The following is a 25,862-nucleotide window of genomic DNA, read 5'->3' on the forward strand; positions in this document are numbered from 1 at the left end:
TCGGACGCCTAGTGTCAGTCATTCCGCCCGTATCTAGCAGGTCGAGGTGTATCGGTCATGACGGACAATACGACCGCGATGTTCTATATCAACAAACAGGAGGGTGCACGCTCCTCTCCCCAGTGCCAGGAAGCCCTCAAGTTATGGGAATTTTGTATAGAGCACTCAGTCGATCTACAGGCGTCGTACTTTCCAGGGGTCCAGAACGAGCTGGCAGATAGCCTCAGCAGATCTTTTCACAGACATGAGTGGTCTCTTTGCCCGGACATTGCATCTTTGCTCTTCCAGAGGTGGGACTGTCCCCTGATCGACCTCTTCGCCACATGACGCAACAGGAAGTGTCAGCAGTTCTGCTCCTTCCAGAATCACAGTCCGGGCTCTACAGCGGACACGTTCCTCCTCCATGGGGGGGACCGCTTCTATACGCCTTCCCACCCATACACTCGTCCACACAGTCTTGCTCAAGATCCGCAGAAACCGGGCTTGGGTCATTCCCATAGCACCAGCCTGGCCCCGCCAGCATTGGCACACGTGTCTCCTAGACATGTCAGTCAGAGCCCCGATTACCTTGCCGCTCTTCCCGGACCTTCTCACGCAGGATCACAGGCGGCTCCAGCACCTGAGCCTGAAGTCGCCGCATCTCACAGCCTGGAGGCTCCATGGCTGAATCCGTTCTGAACAGGAGAGCTCGAACAAGTCAGACTGGGCAGTAGGAAACCCTCCACTAGGGCCATGTACCTGGCCAAGTGGAAGAGATTATCACTCTGATCAGCTCAGCATGACTTCCCCCCGGCGCTAGCCTCAGTGCCCCAGATTTTGGATTGCCTTTTCCACCTAAAGCAGGAAGGTCTCTCCTTGTCTTCTATAAGAATACACCTGGCTGCCATCTCGGCTTTCCACTCAGGGGTACAGGGCTGCTCGGTTTTCACTAACTTCCTAGTTAGTAACATGCTCCCTGCTCTACCTCTCCTACAAGGTTGCACTCCTGGTGGCAATAACTTCAGCCCGAAGGGTGTCTGAGCTCAGGGCTCTAACGTCCGAGACGCCCTACACCATGTATTTTAAGGACAAGGTTCATCTCAGGCCCTATCTGTCCTTCCTCCTGAAGGTGGTATCGCAGTTCCACATCAACCAGGACATTTTCCTCTGGATTTTCTACCCCAAGCCTCATGTGAGCAGCAGGGAACAGAGGCTCCACACTCTTGACATCTGCAGAGCGCTGGCCTTTTACATCGAAAGGACAAAACCGTTCAGGAAGTCGGTACAGCTCTTTTCGCAGTAGCGGACAGGATGAAGGGCCAGCCTGTTTCAACACAGCGCATTTCGTCATGGATTGTGGCCTGCATTACCGAGTCCTACAATCGAGCAGGAATCCCAGCGCCCCTGATAATAGCGCACTCTACAAGGGCACAAGCTTCATCAATAGCTTTCCTGGCTCAAGTCCCCACCCAGGAAATTTGCAGGGTGACGACGTGGTCATTGATATACACTTTCACCGCACACTATGCAATTACTAGGCAGGCCAGAGATGATGCGGCCTTTGGTAGAGCAGTACTGCAGTCAGTGGACAGCTCCAACCCCACCTCCTAAATTTGCTTGGGAGTCACCTGATTGGAATCGACATTAACAAGCACTTGAAGAAGAAAAAACGTAACTGTTGTTGTTCAAGATGTGTTGTTCATGTCCATTCCAATACCCACCCTCCTACCCCTCTGTTGGAGTAGCCGGCAAGAAGGAACTGAAGGGGTGGCGAGTCAGCAGGGCTATATATTAGGCACCATGAGGGCGCGACTCCAGGGGGCCCCCAGGGCGACCCAACAGATGCTGCTAAGGGAAAAATCTTCCGGCCATCGTACGCATGCACACACCTGATTGGAATCAAGATGAAGAACACATCTCGAAGATGTTATGAGAAGGTGTGTAATCGTTTTTTCTCCTGGTGGCATCTGACTCAGATGATGAAAAGGAACATGCGTCAGGCCACACTGCTTTGGATCGTTATCAAGCAGAACCCATCATCAGCATGGAAGCATGTCCTCTGGAACGGTGGTTGAAGCATGAAGGGACATATGAATCTTTAGCGCATCTGGCATGTAAATATCTTACGACGCTGGCTACAACAGTGCCATGTGAATGCCTGTTCTCACTGTCTGGTGACATTGTAAGCAAGAAGCCGGCAAAATCATCTGCAAATTGTAACCAACCTTGTTTGTCTGAGTGACTGGCTGACCAAGAAGTAGGACTGAGTGGACTTGTAGTCTCTAAAGTTTTGCATTTTTATTTTTAATAGTTTATTTTTACATAATTCTACATTTTTAAGTTCAACTTTCATGATTGAGATTGCATTACAGTATTTGTATGAGGCAAACTGAAAAATACCATTTTTTAGTTTTTTACAGTGCAAATATTTGTAATAAAAAATAAAGTGAGCACTGTACACTTTGTATTCTGTGTTGTAATTTAAATTAATATATTTGAAAATATAGTAAACATCCAAAAATATTTAAAATAAATGGTATTCTATTGTTAACAGCGCAATGAATCGTGATTAATTTTTTTAATTGCTTGACCACCCTAGTTCCAAGTTACTGCCAAGGTAAAGGCCCCACCAGGTGTTGCCTTAACCATGGTCAGCGAAAAGGAGCAGAGGCAATACTCCGGGCTCTGAATCAGTCTCTCTGCACTTCCTAGTCCATATTCCAGCCTGCAGGTAATTTATAGGAAGGATTTATCAGCTGATAGTATGCAAAGTGAGTTCAGCGTAAACACCTCCCACGCATGCACGCGCACACACACACACACACACACAGAGCTGTTTTCTGGCTGGTGTTAATCAAGTTCGAATTTGAGAAATGTTGGGAACTCTTTTCTAACCACAAGGGAATCGTTTGCAAACAAGAAATTTTCTCTCTATACCCAATTATTTACTAATTAGTCCAGGTTTTTTGGTGAAAGGGCCAGAGTGTTTATAAGTAGAACAAGAATGTGACTGAAAGCAGTTTCATGCATTGCTCCCCACAGACCTACTGCACGCTTAGCACAGTACAAAATTTCAGGGGTTGCATTCATACACTGCCCCTTCCCACCCCCAGCACAGGAGACAGGAATCCAGCAGCTGTCAGCTAAGAGTAATGAAATGTTACTGAATGACAAATGACTAGCAAGTAAAAGCTGGAGTTAATTGTTCCTAAGGCCACCCACTGCCAGCAAAGAAACCAGAGTGAGTGTTGGTATTCTCAGTGAACCAGCCAAGAAATGAGACCAGAGCTAATTTAGAGGATTAAGGTGGATGTGCCTGCAGTAACTCAGAACCATTCTGCCAGTGCCAGGCTGAGGATCAAACACAAGGACTAATCTTTGCATGATGCAAACCAGCCCAACAAAGTGAAAGGATCTACAGTATCCAGAGAAGTCCGGCACTGACCATTACCTCATAAACAGGGCCCTACCAAATTCAGGGCCATGAAAAACACAACACAGACCATGAAATCTGGTCTTTTGTGTGCTTTTACCCTATATTATACAGATTTCATGGGGGAGACCAGCGTTTCTCAAATAGGGGGTCCTGACCCAAAAGGGAGTTGCGGGAGGGTCGCGGTATTGCACTGCCTTCAGGGCTGGGGGGCCAGAGAGTGGCGCCTGTTGCCTGGGCACCCAGCTCTGAAGGGGGCACCCACCAGCAGCAGCACAGAAGTAAGGGTGACAATACCGTACCATGCCATCCATTCTGGCAGCTGTTCTGCCTTCAGAGCTAGGCTCCCAGCCAGCAGCCACCGCTCTCCAGCTGCCCAGCTCTGAAAGCAGTGCTGCCACCAGCAGCAGCACAGAAGTAAGGGTAGCAATACCCCAACCCCGTCTACAATAACCTTGAACACCCCCCTCAAACTCCTTTTTGGATCAGAACCCCAACAATTACAACACCATGAAATTTCAGATTTAAATAGCTGAAATAATTAAATTTACTGTTTTTAAAACCCTATGACTGTGAAATTGACCAAAATGGACCATGAATTTGGTAGGGCCCTACCTGCAAATGAAAAAAACATCATTACTAAAAACTGCACCCTGCCCTGCTTCATTCTTACAGCTGCAAGGCCAGTCCTGCATAAGAACATAAGAACAGCCACACTGGGTCAGACCAAAGGTCCATCCAGGCCAGTATCCTGTCTACCAACAGTGGCCAATGCCAGGTGCCTCAGAGGGAGTGAACCTAACAGGTAATGATCAAGTGATCTCTCTCCTGCCATCCATCTCCACCCTCTGACAGAGGCTAGGGACACCATTCCTTACCCATCCTGGCAAATAGCCATTAATGGACTTAACCTCCATGAATTTATCTAGTTCTCTTTTAAACCCTGTTATAGTTCTAGCCTTCACAATCTCCTCAGGCAAGGAGTTCCACAAAACTTGCTTTTATTTGTTTTAAACCTGCTGCCCATTAATTTCATTTGGTGGCCCCTAGTTCTTATATTATGGGAACAAGTAAATAACTTTTCCTTATTCACTTTCTCCACACCGCTCATGATTTTATATACCTCTATCATATCTTCCCTTAGTCTCCTCTTTTCCAGGCTGAAAAGTCCTAGCCTCTTTAATCTCTCCTCATATGGGACCCGTTCCAACCCCCTAATCATTTTAGTTGCCCTTCTCTGAACCGTTTCTAATGCCAGTATAGCTTTTTTGAGATGAGGAGACCACATCTGTACACAGTATTCAAAATGTGGGCATACCATGGATTTATATAAGGGCAATAAGCTATTCTCCATCTTATTCTCTATCCATTTTTTAATGATTCCTAACATCCTGTTTGCTTTTTTGACTGCCGCTGCACACTGCGTGGACATCTTCAGAGAACTATCCAGAATGACTCCAAGATCTTTTTCCTGATCAGTTGTAGCTAAATTAGCCCCCATCATATTGTATGTATTGTTGGGGTTATTTTTTCCAATGTGCATTACTTTACATTTATCCACATTAAATTTCATTTGCCATTTTGTTGCCCAATCACTTAGTTTTGTGAGATCTTTTTGAAGTTCTTCACAGTCTGCTTTGGCCTTAACTATCTTGAGCAGTTTAGTATCATCTGCAAACCTTGCCACCTCACTGTTTACCCCTTTCTCCAGATCATTTATGAATAAGTTGAATAGGATTGATCCTAGGACTGACCCTTGGGGAACACCACTAATTACCCCTCTCCATTCTGAAAATTTACCATTTATTCCTACCCTTTGTTCCCTGTCTTTTAACCAGTTCTCAGTTCATGAAAGGATCTTCCCTCTTATCCCATGACAACTTAATTTACATAAGAGCCTTTGGTGAGGGACCTTGTCAAAGGCTTTCTGGAAATCTAAGTACACTATGTCCACTGGATCCCCCTTGTCCACATGTTTGTTGACCCCTTCAAAGAACTCTAATAGATTAGTAAGACATGATTTCCCTTTACAGAAACCATGTTGACTTTGCCCAACAATTTATGTTCTTCTATGTGTCTGACAATTTTATTCTTTACTCTATACTTTATTCTATAACTGGCCCACTGCCCTTCTCCAGTAGCAGAGTAGCACTACACACCATAAAATCGTTGTTAACTTTATCATTCTGTGAACTGTTTTGTAAGCAAGAGAAAGAAAGCCTCTTCCTTGAGTCATCTCCCTTCCCCGCTGCTGCCAGCTTTCACAATACTTGGTGTTTTTCTCCAAGGCCCAACTACCATAGTCCTGTGATTGTGTGAGAATCTCAGCTTTTACTTTAGTTTTCTAGCCCTTGTGGATGTGGAGAAAAAACCAGGAAATGTGCCTAGCGTGTAATCGATCAGCTCAGAAACCAGAAGGCAAAGAAAAAGAACCCTAACACATTATTTTAAAAAGTCTCACAATTGGGGGGGTGACTCATAATTTTCAGTGCTCGGGACTGGAAATGCTTCTCCCCCTGCATGGTTCTGGATGTCATTGTGCAGCTACCAGGGCACCACAGAGCATAGCTTGAGGATCACAGCACCAGGGAGCAAGTCAAACAAAACACTCACGAATGCAACAAGTGTCTCCTGTGCAGGTCAGTTTATGTTCTGTGGTGAAGAGAATGCTGAATCTCAGTGATAAAACAGCAACTAGTAGCAAGTCTCAATGGGAGTGGCCCTATCAGGCCAGCACTGCTATAGTGAATTCTGTATATAACCCTTCTCATCTGTCAGCAACGCCCAAACACCCCTCCACCCAACCCTTCCCTCATATTCAGCCCATCGATTTCCATGACTTCACTACTGCACTCAACCCCTCCTCCCTGTTCAATCCTGCACCTTCTGTGCCTTATGTATTGTCTCCTTCTCGTTTGTTCACTCCTCCAGTTGTGACCTGCCATGCTCTTGCATGGCAAAGTCCTTTCCACTAACCTCCCAGCCCTGGGTTACTCCAGACAGCTGCTTCCTCCACTCCCATTTCCGTGCCACTGAATACCTCTGAGCCAGTAAGGAGAGGAAAGATGGGCTAGTGGATTGGGCATTAGCCTAGAACCTGAGAGATCCAGGTTCTAGTCCCTGCTCTACCCCAGACATCTTACATGCCCTTGGGCAAGTCACTTAACCTACCTGTGCCTCAGTTCCCCATCTATACAATACAGCTAATAGCCCTGCCCTGCCTCCCAGAGGTGATGTAAGGCTGAACACATTGCCCATGGTGAGGTCGCAGCTACTAGGATGATGGGAGCCGCATCTGTGCCTCAGGTGACCAGATCGTCCGTGTGCCCTGCTACACTCCCCAACGTGCATTCCCACAACCAGGGCTTGGCTCACTTCTCCTCCTCCTCATACATGCCCTTCTCCCTTTCTGCAATTGCTTACTGACATTCACAAAGGAAAATCAACAGCTGTGGTCTCCCTGCTCTCACCCAAACCCTCTCTTGCCACCAACCTCAAGCCTTCCACAACCTATTGCTATCCTTTGGCTTTCTAGCCTTTGCACTTACATGGCAGTTTGTCCAGGCCAATAGCATGTGTCGCATGGCCTGGCTTTGGGAGGGATGGAATATGGCATGGGGCTCTGCACAGCCCCTTCGGAGGAGCATCAGGGGCCCCCTCCCCTCCAGAAAGATAGATATGGCAACATGAAGACCCCCTCCCCAAGTCTCCCAGTAGGACCTTCTGCCACACAGTCCCCTCAGCTGGGCTGGTGCTGACAATGCCCACCCTACCTCCCCCCAGCCCCAACCCCCAAAGCAGTGGATCTTGGCATTAACACCTCAGAGAAATCCATGGGTCACTCAAATCGGCACTACTGGTTCAGGCTGGCTGTAGGCTCAGGCAGATGTCACTGTATCCACGGATTGCATTTTCAAGCTTCTCTTGGCAGCCAAAAGAACTAGAAATGTACTTTTGTTCAATGGAACACCAAGGCTGTGATGTAATCACATGGTGCAAGGAGCTAAGCCCGTGGTACCTATGCTTTGATCCAGCCCTTGCAGCATGTGTCTAAATTGAATCAACTGTTCAGTTCATCTTGAGGGAGCGGTGTTATATGGGTACATGATACAGGCTAACCCTAGAATTCTCACACAACGGGGCAGCATTGGTCACACTTGCTGCTGATTACTTACATTACATTAAAATGATAAAGTACAAATATGTTTCCATGTCAGACAACAGTCAACCTTCCTGCCAGATAATTCATTGTGTCTTTATTTGTGCAGGCATATGCTAAAGAAGGGCCTTCAGTCACCCTTCATGCAGGCATCTCATGAACTTACCTAACTCTGGGTTTTCAGTGAGAGAAAAGACGAGGGGTCTGCTGGTTATTGCAGGAGTGATCTGGGCAGCGGTATGGCATGAACCACACCTATGGAAGAGAAGGGGAAACGTTTAAAAATCTTACAATCAACAGATTCATACGGCCAGAAGGGGCCATTGCTGTCATCCTGTTTGAATTCCTGTGTAACACGTGCAGCAGGTCTTTCCTTAATTCCTGTCTGAAGCATCTCTTTTAGACAAAACTCCTATCTTGCTTTAAAAATTCAGTGGTCAAGATTGCACCACAGCCCTTGGTAAGATGTTCCAATACTTACTTACCCTAATTGTTCAAAATATGTTCCTTATTTCCCATCTGAATTTGTCTAGTTTTAATTGCCACTGGAGCATGTTATACCTGTGCCTGCTAGACCAAAGAAACCATTATCAAATGATTGTTCCCCATGTAGATACTTACCAACTGTGATCAAGTCATCCCTTAACCTTCTCTTTGTTAAAATGAACACAGCTTGTGCTCTTTGTTTCCATCGCTATAAGGCATGTTTTTTCTACCCTCTAATCATTCTTGTGGTTCTTCTCTGAACCCGCTCAAATTTATCAACATTGTTTTTGAATGGTAGATGTCAGAACTGGATGCAGTATTCCAGCAGCAGTCACACCAGTACCAAACACAGAGGTAATAAAAGTTCCCTTGTCCTACTTGATATTCCCGTTTGTACATACAATGATCGCATTAGCCCTTTCAGCCAAAATGTTACCCTGGGCGCTTATGTTGAGGTGATTAGCCACCATGATACCCCAGTCTTTCTCAGAGTCACTGCTTCCCAGGAGAGAATCCCCCAACCTGTAAGTAGGGCCTTCACTCTTTGTGCCTAGATGTGTACCGTTACATTTTGCCATATTAAAAAGCATATTGTTTGCTTGTGCCCAGTGTACTGAGCAGTCCAGATCACTCTGTATTAGTGACCTGTCTGCTTCCTTTTTACCACTCCCCCAATCTTTGGATTATCTGCAATGTTTACCAGTGACTATTTTATTTTTTCTTTCAGGCTATTAATAAAAATATCAACTAGCATACAGCCAAGAACTATTCCCTGTAGGACACCAGCTCGGATGATTCTCCATTTACAGTTACATTATGAGACCTGTCATTTAGCCAGATTTTAATCCATTTAATGTGTGCCCCGTTAATTTTGTATTGCTCTACTTTTTTAATCAAAATGTTGTGAGGTACCAATTCAAAACTCTTACCGAAGTCATAATATATTGCAGCAACACTATTACCTTTATCAACCAAACTTGTAATCTCATCAAAAAAAGATATCAAGTTTGTTTGACAGGATCTGTTTCCCATATACCCATGTTGATTGGGAATTATTACATTATCCTTCTATAATTCTTCATTAATTTAGTCTCATATCAGCCATTCCATTATTTTGCTGGGGATCAATGTCAGATTTACAGGACTATAATTATCTGGGTTGTCTCATTTCATCTTTTTAAATACTAGTACAACATTAGCTTTCTTCCAGTCTTCTGAACCTTCCCCTATGTTCCCAGATTTACTGAAAATCATCATTAACCCTTTAGCTAGCTTCTTGGCCAGCTCTTTAAAAACTCTTGGATGCAAGATATCCAGACTTGCTGATTTAAGAATATCAGACTTTGGTAATTGCTGTTTAACATCCTCCTGCATTACTAGTGGAATGGAAAGTATTTCATCTGGCTTTTTCCCAGATACAGAACAAATATTTATTGAACATTTCTGCTTTTCCTGCATTATTGATAATTCTACCATTTCTACCTAGCAATACTAGTGTTAGGATTCTTTTTGTTCCAAATATACTTTAAAAAATCGTCTTATTTTCCTGATCAATGCTGGCCGTAGATTTCTCCTTTTGCTTCCCTTATCGTTTTTTACAATTCCTCGCTTCTAATTTAAGTTCATTACGACCAACGTCCCTAATATTTTTATTTTATTTTTTTTAACCAATGCAGTCTTCTTTCTTGACTATGGCTTTTTGGGGCATTTAGTAAAATGTTCTTAAACAATTCCCAATTATCATTCACGTTTTTCTGTTTAACTTCAAGTATATATATAACTGAAACCTTAGTATTGCCATTTCAGACACACTGCTTCTATAAGACATATGAGGTTGCCTTTCCAGAGGTGCCAATACAGCTGAAGTCAAATGGGTGCTCAGCACCTCTGAAAAAGTAGTCCATAGTCCCAGCAATTGCATTAAAATAGATCTGAAATTAACATGGAGACACGTGCTAAACTGTATCACTGCTGACTTGCCTTTCTTTTTGCACCTGTGTTCTTTCTGTCTCATATTCTGTGCACTTGCACCTATAACCACCCCACTCCCACTCCACACACACACATAATTATATCAAATCTGTGATTGGGAACTTGTTTTCATATTTGTCTATATTGTACCTAGAACATTTTTTGAACTAAATAAATAATATTTCAACTTCTGATTGTCCATATGCTGGATGTCTTGACAAGAGGTAATTTTGCTTGAGAAGAACTTTCACACAGTGTGCTTTATGTGACCAGATTCTACAAACAGACAAAATAGAAAATGCTATTACATTTTATTACAAGGAATTTGGAAAACAGATTTTTTTTAACAAAGTTAGCTATTTTAAAGTGTTACCTGGGGCTGTGTATAATGGTTTTCACTCACCAGTGTGAAATGTAATGAAAGACAGCAAAGTTTATTAAGCATGATTCAAACTGTATCTTAATTACTAGCTTCATTTTCTGAGGCAACAAGAAATAAAATGAAAAAAGAAATTAGTTTTACGAATGTTGTCATAGATCTTTAGGAAAAGACAATCAAACCCACCACCCTTAAAATTCACAGAGGGTGCATAGCTTGAGTTTCCCAGTGTTTTGAGCTATTTCCTTATAAGGTGGCCCATAAGAATTCTCGTCTAAACTATCTGTTGTGAGAATTAGCAGCACATGTGTCTGAGTGCATGAGCTGCAAGGGCTGCAGATACCTAAGAAAAGGCTTGTACATTCTTTGATGGACCAGTAGGAGTCTTGGTATAGAGAATTTGATTTTAATTTGGAAAACTGAAGCTTAGATTTTCAGGTTTTGCAGCAATGCAGAGATTCTTTTGAACTTCCTCTTAGATTCTTTTCTATGGGATATATTGTCAAATAATTTTAAAAATTAAAAATGTCAAAATTGCTTAGGCTGGAGGTCCAGCAGTTGGGCAACTGCCATATGTCGTGTTATTCCTATTGCTCTATCTCAGGGCTTTGTCCTACCACCTCTCAGCATAGTATTTGGGTGCCTTCCACATAAAATTAATAGCAACAGCAAAGTCCCTTACAGATTTCATAGAGCCTTTGGTACTTCTCTCATTTTGGGGTAAGAAAACTGCTTAGGGAATGGGTTCTTATTATGCATTTCCTTTTTATTTCTTTTGGTAGGGGTTTATAAGTAGAAGGAGTGTCCATGATGAGAGTGTCACTTTTATGATGAAAAGCTTACTGCCTTATTTGACCTGCTGGCTAACAGGATCTCCTTGCCATAGGATGTGTGGATGGAATGTGTAGAACTGTTACCACTAGAATGCTGCTTTCTGTTACTATTACCCAGGCCATAGAGACTGACAGAATCTGATTTCTGTGACATTCAAAGGGCAGTTTCTCTAAACTGCAGAAATTTATTGCATGATCTCCAGAACTGTAGCCTCACATTTGTGAGTGATGAGTTGAGAAGATGCTTTTATGCAATCTGAGGCAGCAGTGTGTATGTGAGGGAGTGAATTAAATTTGCCCAACACCTGCCTATTGTGTAGCACATCTGGCTCTAGTTCATCAGCCATACTTGACCTAGGTCTTTAACTAGCCAATACAAAGTATGTTTGCCCTTTGTATGTTAATAAATAATAATGTGTGCTGCTGAAGTATCTTCCATCCAAGGCCACCATTTTATGAACATCAATGAAAAAAATCTCACAGCTCTGTGTGGAGTAACTATTATCCATGTTGCATGGATGGTGAAAGATACAGAGAAACAAATTAACCTTCCCAAGGCTACAAAGCAATTCAGTGGTATAGCTATGACAAGAATACAGAACTCTACTTCAGTCCTGGCTTCACCACTATACCACACTCTCTCCCCAAAGACCACACCTCACAAGCACTAATGACAACTATACAATGGGTAAAATCCTGGTGCCACTGAAGTCAAAGGGAGTCTTTCCAACTGGCTGCAGTAGAACAGGATTTCATCCTATATACTCTGAAGAATTTAGAAGTTTATTGCTGAGCTCAAAAGACCAGATGAAAATTTGGTCTTCCGAAACAAATTTTTAACAAATCTTTACATGTTGCTACTCTGAATGTGTTGTCCTTAATAGGGAAAGGCATGGAGTTGCCTGACATGATGGTCCAAAGAAACATTGATACACTCTGGGTGCAGGACACCAGATAGTTAGGAAATACAGCCTGAGAACTGGGTCTGGGCTGTAAGCTGTACTATGCAGGTGGCAGTAGAAAGAGAAATGGTGTAGGAGTGGTGATTTGCAATGAACATTGTAAAAGTGTTTGAGAAATCACTAGGGTGAATGACTGTTTAATGGTCTCCGAATACAAGGAAAGGAGTGCACGTTATTTGTGGTATTGGTATACATCCCACAACAGAGAAGGAAGAGATCAGGCAGAGCCTGCAAAACTTAGCAGATATGGCTGGACCACAGAAATTACTGCTGACCCTGGGAGATTGCAATGCTAATGGGTAGTGCCCTACCAAATTCACACCCATGAAAAATGCATCACAGACCATGAAATCTGGTCTCCCCCTGTGAGATCTGGCCTTCTGTGTGCTTTTACCCTATACCACACAGATTTCATGGGGGGAAACCAGCGTTTCTTAAACTGGGGGTCCTGACCCAAAAGGGAGTTGCAAGGTTATTTTAGGGGGGTCATGGTATTGCCACCTTTACTTCTACTCTGCCTTCAGAGCTGGGTAGCTGGAGAGCGGCGGCTGTTGGCCAGGCGCCCAGATCTGAAGGCAGCGCCTTGCCAGCAGCAGTGCAGAAGTAAGGATGGTAAATACCATACCAGCAGCCACCGCTCTCCAGCTGCCCAGCTCTGAACGCAGCACCACTGTCAACAGCAGTGCAGAAGTAAGGGTAGTGGTACCGCAACCCACGCTACAATAACCTTCCCACCACCCCGCAAACTCATTTTGGGGTCAGGACTCTTACAATTACAATACCATGAAATTTCAGATTTTAATAGATGAAGTCATGAAATGTATGATTTTTAAAATCCTATGACCGTGAAATTGAGCAAAATGGACCGTGAATTTGGTAGGGCCCTATTCATAGAATAGAATCATAGGGCTTCAATTCATTCAAGCTCTGAGCAAATACTGGGACAGTATGTGCTGGGATTGGAGAATGCAGCAGGCGCCACACTGCTTGACTTGTGTTTAGACAATCAGTGGGTGACTGCCAACACTTGGTTTAAGAAATAAGGAAGTCATCGCTACATGTACTGACATGGTGAAGTAAGCACGCAAATAGATTTCTTGCTAACCTGAATGAACCAAAGGAAGATGATTAAGGATTGTAATGTCATCCTGAGTGAAACGGTCGCACCCCAACACAAGCCATTGTTGGTAACGGTTGCAACTTGCAAATGGACCCAGCATGAGCTTTGCTCTAACGATACTGTAGCGGAGCAGTTGGCCCGCTCCTAAAAAAGGCTGGGCTGATTGGGGAAGCAGCCACAGCTGAGGCCATGCCCCAATCAGGCCACAGCTGGCCCTATAAAAGGGCTGTGAGCCAGGGGCTGAGTCAGTCTCTCTCTAGGTGGGGAGGGAGAAGGACCTGGCTGCCTGAGTGGCAGGTACCTGAACTGGAGCAGTGCTGGGGAAAAGGGCAAGAGGAGCTGGGAAGCTCCAGACTAGCAACTCCCCAGGCTGATGCCTTGTTAAAGGCCCAAAAAGGCACTAGGGCTGCAGAGGGGCAGCCCAGGGATAGGCAAAGGCAGCAGGTCCTAACCCCTTGCCAATGATGAGTGGCCATTGCAGACTGCCCTAGTGAGAGGGGGCTAGATGATGACTGGAAGTAGCCACTGAGGCAAGGTGGGGATAGAGGGTTGGGGGTTCCCCTGGGAGAGGAGACCCAGACAGTGGGTTACTGCTGGGGCAGAACCCTGAGGAAAGAAGGGCACTGGGGTCTGAGAGGGACATGGGGCCAGCGACAGGCGAGACATCGGCCAGGAGGAGGCACCACACGGTGAGTCATCGCTTCGCTACAGATGCACGCATCAGATTGTGGAGACTGAGCAGGGCAACTTCAGATAAGTTTAGAGAGACAGTCACAAGGTTTGAGCCAAGAACTACTCAAACTGGAATAACAAAAGAGGAGTGGTGTATCTTTGAGCAAGGGATTGGACTAGATGATCTCCTGAGATCTCTTCCAACCCTAATATTCTATGATTCAAGAACATATAGATCTAAGAAGCTGAGATCCTACACGTGCTAAGCTGGGCAGACCACAATCTCATGAAGAACAGCAGTGGAATGAGGAGGTGCAGAAAGCAGTATAAAAAAAAAAAAAGAGAAGCCAGAAAGGTGATGGAAAATAGCTCTTAGGAAGAAGTGGTCGTCACCTATAAAGCTTCCAAATGAACAGCAAAGCAACTGTCAGGTGAAAAACCTAGTGTCAGATGAGCTGTATAATGAGTTGATCAACTGCCCTCAACTTGACAAAAAAATATATGTGATTATGTGGACAAGAAACAAAAGGAAAGAAGATAGAATGAACATACAATTTGTAAAGAATGTAGGGGAGCAGACTGCTTGTGACCGGAGACATGGTATGTAACTGATGGTGAGAATACTATGAGAGTCTGCTTAATGAGAAAAAAAACCTTTTTAAGCTACACTACTATCATGTCAACTGATAATTACGGCTGTCAATGATCTGTCAGAAGCAGGCATCAAGGCAGCACTACTGAAGATGGCACTTGGAAAACCAGCAGGTCCAGAGAAAGTCATGACAGAAATGATCAAAGCCTTGAGAGAGGTTGGTATATCCCAAAAGTCCTAAAAGAATGGAGAAAGCCAATAGTGGTGGTAATATACTAACAAAAAGGTGACATAAATGACTGTTTGAAGTACCAGTGAATTAAATTGCGGTCCTGCTGCATGAAACTGTTAGAGAGAATCATAGACAGTCACATTTGCCAAATAGTAGAGCCCATTTTAGGAAAGGAGCAGTGGTTTTAAAAAAGGAAAAGAGGTAACAGTGGATATGTTCATAGCTAGGGGGTTGGTGGAAAAGAAGCTGGAGGGAAATGCTGAATATGGTTGGGCTTCCCTCAATTTGGAAAAAGCATTCAACAAAGTAGCTAGGTAACTGCTACAATTCTATGGGGTACTTAGGAAGGAACAATCAGTTGCACACATGGGAAATGACTGCCTAGGAAAGAGTACTGTGGAAAGGGATCTGGGGGTCACAGTGGACCACAAGCTAAATATCAGTCAACAGTTTAACACTGTTTCAAAAAACGCGAACATCATTCTGGGCTGTATTAGCAGGAGTGTTGGAAGCAAGACACGAGAACTAATTCTTCCTCTCTACTCCACGCTGATTAGGCCTCAACTGGAGTATTGTGTCCAGTTTTGGGTGCCACATTTCAGAACAAATTGGAGAAAGTCAAGAGGAGAGCAACAAAAATGATTAAAGGTCTAGAAAACATGACCTATGAGGGAAGGTTGAAAAAACTGGGTTTGTTTAGTCTGAAAAAGAGAAGACTGAGAGGGGACATAAGTTTTCAAGTACATAAAAGGTTGTTACAAGGAGGAGGGAGAAACATTGTTCTCATTAACCTCTGAGGATAGAACAAGAAGCAATGGGCTTAAATTGCAGACAGGGAGGTTTAAATTGGACATTAGGAAAAACTTCCTAACTGTCAGGGTGGTTAAGCACTGGAATAAATTGCCTAGGAAGGTGGTGAATCTTCATCATTGGCGATTTTTAAGAGCAAGTTAGACAAACACCTGTGAGGGATGGTACTAGATCAGGCGTGAGCAAACTACGGCCCGCGGGCCAGATCCGGCCTGTCAGGACTTTGGATCAGGCCCACGGGATTGCCATCCCCGTGGCACCACGGGCCCTGCATCACACCCGGAAGCGGCCAGAACCATGTCCCCGTGGCCCCTGGGCAGAGGGCTCTGCGCACTGCCCTCGCCTGCAGGCACCCCCCACCCCCCGCAGCTCCCGTTGGCTGGGAACAGGGAACCGCAGCCAATGGGAGCTTCGGGGGAAGTACCCGCAGGCGAGGGCAGCGTGCAGAGCCCTCTCCCCCCACTCCAGGGGCCGCAGGGACTTGGTGCTGGCAGCTTGCAGGAGCAGCGTGGGGCCAGGGCAGTCAGGGAGCCTGCCGGAGCCCCGCTGCACACCGCTGCCCCCCCGGAGCCGCTCAAGGTAAGCAGCACCAGGCCAGAGCCCGCACTCCAAACCCCTCCTGCACCTCGCACCCCAACCCCCTGCCCTGAGCCCCCTCCCGTACACCCCACACCCCTCCTGTGCCCCATCCCCCTGCCCTGAGCCCCCTCCCATACACCCCACACCCCTCCTGTGCCCCAACCCCCTGCCCTGAGCCCCCTCCCGTACACCCCACACCCCTCCTGTGCCCCATCCCCCTGCCCTGAGCCCCCTCCCGTACCCCAACCCCCTGCGCCCCCTCCCGTACACCCCACACCCCTCCTGTGCCCCATCCCCCTGCTCTGAGCCCCCTCCCGTACACCCCACACCCCTCCTGTGCCCCATCCCCCTGCTCTGAGCCCCCTCCAGTACACCCCACACCCCTCCTGTGCCCCATCCCCCTGCTCTGAGCCCCCTCCCATACACCCCACACCCCTCCTGTGCCCCATCCCCCTGCCCTGAGCCCCCTCCTGTGCCCCTCCCCCTGCCCTGAGCCCCCTCCCGTATACCCCACACCCCTCCTGTGCCCCATCCCCTTGCCCTGAGCCCCTTCCTGCATACCACACACCCTCCCACACCCCAACCCTCTGCCCCAGTCCTACATTCATGGCCCTGCATGCAATTTTCCCACCCAGATGTGGCCCTCAGGCCAAAAAGTTTGCCCACCCCTGTACTAGATAATACTTAGTGCTGCCATGAGTGCAGGGGACTGGACTAGATGACCTCTTGAGGTCCATTCCAGGCCTATGATTCTATGATCTTGTCCAGATGGTGATGGGTTTCTGTGATGGTTCCATGAAAAAAGTAGACACAGCCTTTGGTGTAACACAGGGTTTTGAGGTGAAGGTTGGGCTCCACCAGAGATCAGTGTTTAGTCCATTACTATTCATAATTGTGATGGACTTCATCAGTAAGCAAATCCAAATGGAAGGCAGTACACAGTTTATCTATGCAGACAATATTGCACTAACAGCTGACACTAAGGAAGATTTTGATGCCTGGAACAGGGAACTAATAAACTCTGGCCTAAAAATGAGTACATAAAAGACTGAAGTCATGTAGGTGACTCATGCAGAAACAATACAGATTAGTATTAACATTGCAGGACAGCACCTAAATTGGGTTTCTGCATTTTAAGTAATTTGGGGGCTGGTTAGCAGCAAATGGAGAAATCAAGAGAATTATAAGCAAGGCTGTTGAGCACAGGGGAAATCTGGCGCAAGATAGGTGGAGTGATTTATGATACTCAGATGCCCAGAGTAATTAAGGGTCAATACAAAATCACGGCAACCCCAGCTCTTGTGTACAGATCAGTCATGTGTGACCTGTTGTATTAACGTAGATGGAAAATAGGGCCAAGCATATTAATATAACCCAGTTACTGTTCAACATTAAACAATGTTAAACAAAGTTCGAAGTTTGGTATACAGAGATCTCAGCCTGCTTCATACCCCAGGAAACCACCATCAACAATCCTTTTATTAAAGATAAAGAAAAGAAGGAACTGGCCCAAGGAAACAAAGACCAGCAATTAGTAAAGGGATGCAGCACAAGTTTGCTATACTTAAAGGGTCCCTGAGTTGGGACCCGGAACAGTGGGTGGGACCAGGTCCTACCCTACCAGCTGCTGGGGGAAGTGGCTATGTCCTAAGGAAAAGAATTACAATTGTGGTAACCCAGGGAAGCGGGCTACACTGGGACTGCCTCAGCAGGGAGTTGTGATCAGAGATCTGAGTCAAAAGGGGATGGCTCAGCAGGAGGGCTGGGGTCACTAAGGACTCAAGTAGAGATAAGGAGTTCTCAGGGAAGAAGCCCTTCGTGTGCTACTCAATACCAGTAGGAACCTGGCCAGACTACGCGAGGGTACCATGATGGGCCCTGTTGGACTGTTAGAAGACTGAGCCCAGAGAGGGCGGCAGGACATTTTGGACTGTGTACTGCGGAAGGGGTTTGTTTGTTTGTTTTACACATGGACTGTGTGTGACTCTGCCAGAGAGCTGCTTCACCGAAGACCTGCCGGACAAGCACAGCAGCCAACAGGGGGCACTTTGAGCAGAGGAAAAAAAATGCAGGCATGAATACACTCGACCAGGGGTGCGGCTGGCTGTTAGCACATCTCTGCACCCCCACTAGCAGCGTGGGGGAGGCAGCTAAGCGTGCTGCCCCCACTCTGGGCAGCGCATGGAGGCCTGCTGACCCCCAAGGGGTGCGCAGAGGTGTGCCAGCAGCAGGGCTAAGGTGGCTCCCTACCACTCTACTTCCCAGCTTCTGCACCACTCCCGGAAGCAGGATGTGTGTGTCTGTGTGTGTGTGCGCGCTGTCCCTGCCTCAAGTGCTGACTCCACAGCTCCCCTGGCCTTCCTTGCCTAGGAGCCGCCACCGGAGGGGTGTGTGTGCTGGTTGCTTTGGGAGCCACGTCGCCCGAGGTAAGCGCCACCCCACTGCTCCCCAACCCCCCTGTCCCAGCCCAGAGCCTGCACCCCACACCCAAACTTCTTGCCAGAGCCCTCACCCCTTCTCCCACACTCCAACTCCCTGCAACAACCCAGAGCCCGTACCCAGCACCCAAACTGCCTCCCAGAGCCCACCCCCCCGAATCCCCTCCTGCACCCCAATCAAGGTACCTCACTTTATTTTCATTTACTTCCCATTACTTATAATATAGGAGGAGAACGAAGAAGAAAAAAAGAATGAAAAGGAGGGCGGGGGAAATAAAAGAGAATATTCTTTTTCTTGGCTGGGTCCCGAAGGGGGGCCCCCGAAAATGAAGCTGCCCACAGGGCCCCACTAACTCTAAATCTGCCACTGAGCCCAAAGATCTGCAGTATCCTGGAGAAGCCGCAAGAGAGATGACTGAGGTGGTATGGGCACGTACGACAGACGGATGAAGGGAATCCTGTTAGGCAGGCATTTGAGACTGGAGATCATAGGCAAAGAACAAGAGGATGGCCAAGAAAATGGTGGATAGACTGTGTATGAGAGGAGAGAGAGGATATGGAGTGTGCATTGGACCAGCAAGCCTGGAAAAGGCTGATCATAGACGATAAGGGTTGGAAGAGACCTCAGGTCGTCATCTAGTCCAACCCCCCTGCTCAAAGCAGGACCAACACCAACTAAATCATCACAGCCAGGGCTTTGTCAAGCAGGGCCTTAAAAACCTCTAAGGATGGAGATTCCATCACCTCCCTAGGTAACCCATTCCAGTGCTACACCACCCTCCTAGTGAAATAGTTTTTCCTAATATCCAACCTAGACCTCCCCCACTGCAACTTGAAACCATTGCTCCTTGCTCTGTCATCTGCCACCACTGAGAACAGCCAAGCTCCATCCTCTTTGGAACCCCCCTTCAAGTAGTTGAACGCTGCTATCAAATCCCCCCTCTCTCTTCTCTTCTGCAGACTAAATAAGCCCAGTTCCCTCTGCCTCTCCTCATAAGTCATGTGACCCAGCCCCCTAATCATTTTTGTTGCCCTCCACTGGACTCTCTCCAATTTGTCCACATCCCTTCTGTAGCGGGAGGCCCAAAACTGGATGCAGTACTCTAGATGTGGCCTCACCAGTGACAAACAGAGGAGAATAATCACTTCCCTCGATCTGCTGGCAGTGCTCCTACTAATACAGCCCAATATGCCGTTAGCCTTCTTGGCAACAAGGGCACCCTGCTAACTCATCTCCAGCTTCTCGTCCACTATAATCCCCAGGTCCTTTTCTGCAGAACTGCTGCTTAGCCAGTCGGTCCCCAGCCTGTAGCGGTGCCTGGGATTCTTCCGTCCTAAGTGCAGGACTCTGCACTTGTCCTTGAATCTCATCAGAATTCTTTTGGCCCAATCCTCCAATTTGTCTCGGTCACTCTGGACCCTATCCCTACCCTCCAGTGTATCTACCTCTCCTCCCAGCTTAGTGTCATCCACCAACTTGCTAAGGGTGCAATCCATCCCATCATCCAAATCATTAATGAAGATGTTGGAAAAAAAAGCCCCAGGACCGACCCCTGAGGCACTCTGCTTGATGCCAGCTGCCAACTAGACATTGAGCTGCTGATCACTATCAGTTGAGCCTGACAATCTAGCCAGCTTTCTATCCACTTTATAGTCCATTAATCCAATCCATACTTCTTTAACTTGCTGGCAAGAATACTGTGAGAGACCATATCAAAAGCTTTGCTAAAGTCAAAGTATATCACGTCCACTGCTTTCTCAACATCCACAGAGCCAGTTATCTCATCACAGAAGGCAATCAGATTGGTCAGGCATGACTTGCCCCTGGTGAATCCATGTTGACTGTTCCTGATCACCTTCCTCTCCTCCAAGTGCTTCAAAATGGATTCCTTGAGGACCTGCTCCATGATTTTTCCAGGGACTGAGGTGTTTCCCAGATTCTCCTCCTTCTCTTTTTTAAAGATGGGCACAATATTTGCTTTTTTCCAATTGTCCGAGACCTCCCTCGATCGCCATGAGTTTTCAAAGATAATGGCCCATGGCTCTGCAATCTCATCAGCCAACTCCCTCAGCACCCTTGGATGCATTGCACAGAATTGGCAACTCAACACCAACTAGCTGGGAAAAGGGGAAGAAGAAGAAGTTGTAGAGCCCAATTAATGCTGTTTGCCCTTTTATGGATGGTATGAGTCATACAGCCAAGGCCTTTTTTTCTCTTTCAGAAGAGTAAATATAGTTTTCAGATGACACAAAAATTGGGGGAGCGGTGAAGAATGAAGAGGACAGGTTACTGAGTCTGAACAATCTTGCATGCTTGGTAAACTGAGCACAAGCATACAATATGTGTTTTGATGTTAATGTCTAAAACCAAACAATTTAGGCCACATTTACAGGACAAGGACTCTATGCTGGGAAGCAAATGACTCTGAAAATGACTTAGGGGTGGTGGTGGATAATCAGTTGAACAGGAATTCCCAATGTGATGCTGTTTATGCTCCCAAAGAGCTAATGCAATCCCTGTGTGCATAAACAGGGGAATCTTGAATAGGAGTGGAAAGGTTATTTTACCTCCGTATTTGGCTCTGATGCAACCGCTGCTGAAATACTATGTCCAGTTATGGTGCGCCCACAATTCAAGAAGGATGTTAATAAACCAGAGAATACAAAGAAGAACCACAAGAATGATAAAAGGATTAGAAAACATGCCTTTAGTGAATGAGCTCTTTGGGTCGATCTATTTAGCTTAACAAAGAGAAAGTTAAGGGGTGACTTGATTAGTCTATAACAGGGGTAGGCAACCTATGGCACGGGTGCCGAAGACGGGACACAAGCTGATTTTCAGTGGCACTCACACTGCCCAGGTCCTGGCCACCGGTCCGGGGAGATCTGCATTTTAATTTATTTTTAAATGAAACTTCTTAAACATTTTTAAAACCTTATTTACTTTACATACAACAATAGTTTAGTTATATATTATAGACATAGAAAGAGACCTTCTAAAAATGTTAAAATGTATGACTGGCACGCGAAACCTTAAATTAGAGTGAATAAATGAAGACTCGGCACACCTCTTCTGAAAGGTTGCCGACCCCTGGTCTATAAGTATCTACATAGGGAACAAATATTTAATAATGGGCTCGTCAGTCCAGCAGAGAAAGGTCTAACATGATCCAATGGCTGAAAATTGAAACTAGATAAATTCAGATGGGAAATCAGGCATAAATTCTTAACAGTGAGAGTAATTAACCATTGGAACAATTTACCAAGTGTCATGATAGAGTCTCCATCACTGACAATTTTTAAATCAAGATCAGATGCTTTTCTTAAAAGATCTGCTCTAGGAAGTATTTTTGGGAAATTCTATGGCCTATGGAGATGAGACTAGATGATCAGAGCATTGTTTTCTGGCCTGTGAAACTATGAATATCCCCCTCTCACTACATTGCCTGACTGAACGCAAACAGAGAAAAACCCTACCATGTCTTACTCATTCAGCCAGATGAGACAAAGGAAAAAAAACTTTATAGTATGTAATCCATGTGCCCAGGGACCAGTGTAGGTATTCGTGGTCCAGTTCCCCCATTGTACATTATAAGATTTTCACACTCTGGGGTTTGTATAGGGGCCTATAAACCATGTAGCCATCTTGCAGCCCAGTATGGAGGATTCATATAATACAGGGGTCTCAAATTCCCAGCCCGCGGGCCACGAGCCTCCCCAACGTGGCCCGTGGGGCTCCAAGCAGTTTTGTGGCTGGGTCTCTCCCCGGGCCCCACCTGCTGCCCCCGGGCGCTCCCCACTCAGGGGCCCCCGGCAGCGCAGTGGAGCTAAGCGGCATCTGCCTGCTCGCTCTAGTGGCTGCCAGCGGGGCGGTGCCTGGGGGCAGAAGCGCGTGGAGGCGCCTCAGCCCGGCCTGGCCTGCCCCACATTGGAGCTCCAGGTAAGCACCACACCCCTGACCCCCTCCCAGAGCCTGCACCTCCTCCCCACACTACCCAGCCCCCAAACTCCCTTCCAGAGCCTGCACCCCCTTCCCACACACTTCTTCTCAGAGCCTGCACCTCTCCCCACCCTCCAAACTCCTTCCCAGAGTCTGCACTCCCCCCCACACTCCCTCCCAGAGCCTGCACCCCAGACCCCCTTCTCCACCCAAACTCCCTCCCAAAGCCTGCACCCCAATTCCCTACCACAGACCTCCTCCCCCACCAAAACTCCATCCCAGAGCCTTAGGCAGGGTGGGGGGCAGAATTTGGGGGGGGCAGGTTCTGGGCAGCATGAGTGACATTGGCCCTCTGGGAGGATTTGAAGACTGGCTCTGGCCCTAAGGTAAACTGAATTTGAGACCCCTGATATTATGTGTACCAGGAATGGGGCAAGGTATGTCTGGTGCATGGCACTTGCATTTTAGGATGATGGAACATATAGGGTGTGGCACTGAGGAAATGAGGGTCTAATGTAGTATGTTGTGTGAGCATGAGCATACTGCCAGGGTGAAGGGGATGGGTATGAGCCCCTACAAAAGTGCTATCCCCAGGTAATGGGTGTATCAGGCCCTACAGACTGGGGTTGCTGGGGTGGGGGAACTCTACAGCATTTAGTACCTGGTTGGGGATTACAGAGTGAGTCTGTAGGATGTGAGATCCAGGGGAGAGACACCAGTTTAATTTTTTCTTTTCAAAAGTTTTTCAACAGAACAAGTTTTTTGATTGAATAGAAATTTGTTTTCATTTATTTCTTTTATTGCTCAAATAACACTTTTAAACAAAATTTTTTATTTTTTTATTACATTTTTTAAAAAATTTGGATGGGTGTAATAGAGCTAAAGTCTCATTACCGGGCCAGGTGGTCTCGGGGGTAGTGCTCCCCATATACCTCTCAGCAGGAAGGCCTTTCTGACCAGTTCCTCACCTGAGGATGGGTTTAGCTTCACCTTGAGTGCAATGTCCTTGTCCTCTTCTTATCAGAGAGGGAGCAAGATTGGAATGAGGCTTATGCCTTGCTTGCTGAAGGGGCAGCTGGTAAGGGAACCCAGGCCCTCCTATTCCACCAGGCTCCTGCCTAGGGTTCTGTGAGAGTCAAGGGGGTCAGGCATCCTGGAGTGCCCTCGGAGTTATCCTCCCTGGGTCACTTCCTACTATCTCTCTCTCCTCCATGACTTCAACCGTAACATGCAGTAACAAAAGAAAAAGAGGAGGCAACTAAACCTTCAGCCCCAACTGGGCTCAGCCCGCCGGGAGGCTTCTTCAGCACCCTTGTCCAGGAGCTCTCAAGATAAGTCTGTCTTCCAACCCAGCCTCCCCCAGAATGAGCAGGGTTACTCCCTTGTAAGCTTCCTGTCCAGCTGTAGAATACTCTGCAGGTCTGGAGGGGCATGGCTACCTGGACCCAGTACTGTCCCTTAACCCTTTTGGGCCCCATGTGGGGTATGTACACCCCATCAAAATGGGAAATCACTTTCTTTCACTTTAACAAGAAGTATGCCTCCTTTTTTCCACTAGAAGGGACTAAAAGAGGGAAAGTACCCCCAGTGAAAACAATTTAAAAAAAATTCTTTAGAAAATTTCTTGTAAATCCAAAACAATTACTGTACCTAAGATTTCAAACAAAATAAAGAAATTGTCTGCAAAATCAACTTACCTTTTTCGAAAAGCTCTAGACAGGAGAATATATAAATTGTTGCATCAACAATATGGCCAGCTCCAAAAGTTCAAAACTCATGGGTCACACATCTCATGACTTTTGGGGGCCTAAAAATGATGAGATTAAAAAAAATGTTGGATTATTTTTTATTGCTGTCTAGTCCCTGAGCCTCCGGAGTCACTTGGTTCATATTTTCAAGGTTTTCTCTGCAATCACCAGAGTTAGAAACTTACTCTTTTTCTTCTAACTGAAAAAGATTCTCATAATCTCATTACTCCAGGAGCTGGAGCTTTAGGACAACATCACATATCACAAGACTCTCAATATAATCCTGTACGTGCACGCACATACATGCCCATAGATGATACAGAATCTAGCTCCCAGCTGTGAGGTGGAGCTTTGTATTGGCTGTGATGCTTGCACTGGGGGTGAGTGAGTGGTTTGGTTTAGGGTGTAACACTTAGTGGAGGAACTGACATATGGATGGGCTTGGCAGAATTAAATGTATATATTTTTAGAATTGAGACAGACAATGCTTATTTTAAAGCATTTTTTATTTTTATCATTTGATATGTTCAAAATTGCAGGAGATAATGGGGGGGAGGTGTCAGAACATAATTAATGACAGCTTCATAAAGATAAAAATCACAAATTGTCAACATTACATGTCAAAACATACAAATATCCATAAATCAAACTTCAGCTCTCAAACAATATTTTTCTTCCTTTGCCTTGTCTATAAATTTTTATTAACAATGGAAGAGTGTGTGTGTGTGTGTGTAAATCAACATTTACTTACATTTACTGATTAAAATCTCTGCCTTCCAAGTCTCCCTATCCAGGACAGCACTGTTGTGGGGCCCTAAAGTGTGAGACACCAGGTGGAGGGACTCTACAGGGTGTGATGTGTGTGTTTGGGCAGGGCTCTATAAGGGATGCCACCCAAGTGAGGGAGGGGGACTCTATGGGGTGGCTCTATAAGGGATGCTATCAAGGTGAGGGAGGGAGATTCTATAGGGTATAACGCAGGGGTCGGCAACCTTTCAGAAGTGGTGGGCCGAGTCTTCATCGATTCACTCTAATTTAAGGTTTCGTGTGCCAGTCATACATTTTAATGTTTTAGAAGGTCTCTTTCTATAAGTCTATAATATATAACTAAACTATTGTTGCATGTAAAGTAAAGAAGGTTTTTAAAATGTTTAAGAAGCTTCATTTAAAAATTAAATTAAAATGCAGAGCCCCCTGACCGGTGGCCAGGACCTGGGCAGTGTGAGTGCCACTGAAAATCAGCTTGTGTGCTGCCTTCGGCATGTGTGCCATAGGTTGCCTACCCCTCGTGTAGTGTGTGGGGCTCTATAAGGGATGTTACTGAGGTGGGGGAGAGGCCTCTAGAGGGGGGGGCCTCTATACAGGATATTACCAAGGTGGGGAGGGGACTCTATAGGGTGTGGTGCAGGGGGGCTCTATAAGGGATGTTACCGAGGTGGGGGAGGGGATTCTATAGGGTGCAGCATGGGAGGCTCTATAGGGGTGTTACCGAGGTGGGGGAGGGGGCTCTATAGGGTGTGGCGGGGGGC

The 25,862-nt window shown here is 46.2% G+C and overlaps 1 long non-coding RNA gene across 1 annotated transcript in view; it reads right to left on the bottom strand.

Moving 5' to 3' along the window:
- Positions 1 to 25,409, bottom strand: part of LOC123350831 — a 63,898-nt gene extending 38,489 nt beyond the window's left edge. Inside the window, exons 1-3 of the long non-coding RNA XR_006573846.1 lie at positions 25,085 to 25,409; positions 24,283 to 24,392; positions 7,738 to 7,826 (exon numbers count right to left, since the gene is read on the bottom strand). This is a non-coding gene — a long non-coding RNA (uncharacterized LOC123350831). The remainder of the gene's footprint in view (positions 1 to 7,737; positions 7,827 to 24,282; positions 24,393 to 25,084) is intronic.
- Between the last annotated feature and the right edge of the window lie 453 nt (positions 25,410 to 25,862).

Source organism: Mauremys mutica, chromosome 16 (assembly GCF_020497125.1).
Source record: "Mauremys mutica isolate MM-2020 ecotype Southern chromosome 16, ASM2049712v1, whole genome shotgun sequence".
Lineage (NCBI taxonomy): Eukaryota > Metazoa > Chordata > Testudines > Geoemydidae > Mauremys > Mauremys mutica.